This window comes from Papaver somniferum, unplaced genomic scaffold, assembly GCF_003573695.1.
Source record: "Papaver somniferum cultivar HN1 unplaced genomic scaffold, ASM357369v1 unplaced-scaffold_52, whole genome shotgun sequence".
NCBI classification, from domain to species: domain Eukaryota; kingdom Viridiplantae; phylum Streptophyta; class Magnoliopsida; order Ranunculales; family Papaveraceae; genus Papaver; species Papaver somniferum.
The window spans coordinates 1,169,410-1,172,504 of NW_020647860.1; positions in this window are offsets into that span (position 1 = coordinate 1,169,410).

A 3,095-nucleotide genomic window follows, 5' to 3' on the forward strand; every position below is an offset into this window, starting at 1 on the left:
CTCATGTTCTTCCTCAAATTGATTTAGTTGGGGTTTCATCTATTTGAATCTGTTTAAGTAGAATTGAGTAGGAATTCAAGAATTTTATATGGGTTTTATGTTAATTGAAATAGTTAGGTTGAAATTATAAGGGGATTTAAGTTCAGGTGAAGATCCGAGAATTAAATTAGAGTTTGAGTAAATGGGTATGTTGTTGAACTGATGCTGAGGTTCTGGTAGAACAGAGAAAAGATATAAGAGGGGATCGAGTGCATTTGAATCAACTGTGAACGATTTTAGAATGTAACTGATGTCAGTTGAGCCTGAGATGGTCATGATGGTGCAGCGTCAATGTTAATGGAACTAGTGATGTTGTTGTTGGAGTTATGGCAGAAGTGAGGCTATGAAGTACAAATTGTAAGAGTAACTGCAGGACTAGTGATATTGATGGTGCAGATGCAGGATGAATGTAATTGTGTAAGTGAGATGGTGTTGGCGTTTGGTATTTGAGTGCATGACTTGGAGGTGGTGATAGTAGGTTGTGCTGGTGGTTTGCAGTGGCATATGAAATGGAGATGAGTTTGAATATATATGAGTGGTGATTGTATGAACTGCAGTTTGTGGTACTAATGATAAAATGAGGGTTGTAACTAATGATGGTGTGAAAAGAATGGGATTGTAGTGAAGTTCAAGGGATGAGCTGAACTCAGTGTTAGTGTGATATGTGGTGGTGTCATAGTTGTTGGAACTTGAGTGCTAATATGATGTATGAAGAGAAGTTGAATCTCTGTGAGATATCATTGTTATTGAGGCTAGGAGGATATGGTAGAAGTTTAGTTGGATATGAAGAAGTTGTGGCTTAATACTGCAATTGCAGGTAAAGCTATTACAATTGTATTGAATTTATAGAATTCTATTATTATGGATTATTTGTGTAATGATCAAATGATAGAACCAGGTTGGTGAAATAGGACTAGGGTTAGAGTTGCAGGTGTGGTAGAATCTTTGGCTTGTGCTTATAGCTCGGGACTGAATCTTATGCATGTCTGACTGAACAGATTCAGTCTAACTTAGAACTTGTTTGTTTGCAGCTGACTCGGCGTCTGAATCTGAGTCAACCCCTGACTCGGACCGAGTCAGCAGTCAGACCGTTTGTTTCCATTTTGAGTCAGATCTGACTCAGACATAACCCCCGACTCGGACTCATTTGAGTTAGGTAACAAAATACCCCTGACTCATGGGACCAAACCACTGACTCACTTATTTCCGAGTCAGATGAGTCAGATCTGACTCAAAACAAACATATCGACTCAGATCCAGATGAGTCGGGTGATTTCACTCAGATCCAGACGACTCAGATGAGTCAGGAGTAAACAAACATGGTGTTAGTTCCTTTCTATTTGACTCAGATTATCTGACTGAGTCGAGTTACCCTTATTAACCAGAGTTGAGTCATGCTTGACTCGTTGACCGATTTAGACTTTGTTATTTTGACCAGGACCTGACTTTGACATCTTGACCTGACGTTGAATGTTAGTTTGACTCCATTGACCGTTAGTTGACTCAGATGGAATGGACCTTAGTTTAATTGGTCGGATTAATGGACTTGGGCTTAAGATCAGTTTTCTTGATTGGACATTTTGGACCCCTTATGGTCCGAGTTAGCCTTTGGCGTATTCAACAAAGTTGTAGATATTCATAAGACTTAACTATGGACTATAGAATCAATCTAATTGGATTAGTTAAACCTTTAGATATGCAAGAGATGGATTTTAAAGAAGTGTAGAACCATAAATGGGCTTAGAGCAATTAGATAGACTTGTATGAGCCATTTTGGCTAGCTTCTCAGACTTCTTATGTGATTAACAGTTAGTCTGTATTAACAACGATGGATTCAAAGGACGAATCAGTGGATCGTGAATCTCGAGTTAGGCGTGGCTTGTCATCAAAAGAGGTGGGAATACATTTGACTCTTTTGTAACCATTGTTGTTTCTTTTACAAAAATTTATATTTAACAAACCATGCATTATCTGTCTATGCATTCCATGCTTTATTTAAATTGCATTATGATAATTCTGTTGATTCTTTGAATCTTTCCATGGTTTGGAAATGACTTGTAATGTTTGTTTGTCATATGAATTATGGGAAATGCGAATTTCCACTTGTGGTATATAGGATACGCTCCTTCACATTTATATCTACATGAATTCCGCTTTTATGCTTATATCGGTCGACAGTTTGCGAGTTCGGAATTGTCGATATCCATATTTACGATTAGGTGTGGATTTGTGAGTTTGATTGCACAACCATAGTATACATTGTTTGAAGAAGGAGTTTGTCCGTATACATGTTTGTTTACTTCTGTGAGGATATGCTCTTTCATATTTATACCTACATGAATTCATCTTTTATGCTTATATCGGTCGACAGTTTGCGAGTTCGGAATTTTCGACATCCATATTTACGATTAGGTGTGGATTTGCGAGTCCGGAATTGCACCACCATAGTATACATTGTTTGAAGAAAGAGCTTGTCCATATTCGTATTTGTGTATCTCAGTGACTTGGTCACTATTTAATGTCTGGGAAAAACATTATTGTTTTTCTTAATCTTGTTTATGATTACTTAGAAGTTAAATGTTAATTATTCCCACTTTCAGTTTTCAGAGACAGATCAGAGTTGCGCAGCGAAAGCCACAAGTGTTGACTCCGTTAATTAGTTAACTTCTGCTATGTTTATTATGTTGTTTATTGTATCATTAAACCAAATGACTATTGTATATGTATCATTTGAGAGAAGTTCATGTATATATATTCTGAGCGGGGTTAATTTTGGAATAAGTTTTGTAGCAGATTTCTTAATTGATTGTTTAAGTAAATGATTTAGGTTCGTAGTGCCTCTTTATTTAGCTAATCTCTTGGATTAGTCAGCTGCTAGCTTAGGGGGCGCTACAGTGTTTGGTATCAGAGCTCACTATTAGATCTTACATGGGAATAGATTGAAATAGCCAGTGCCAGTTAGTGAAATAATTTAGTTTAGAACTGGGTTGGTTTGTGAGATAAATCTTAATCACTAAAAACCATCAATAATTAAAATAATTATTTGATTGATTGAT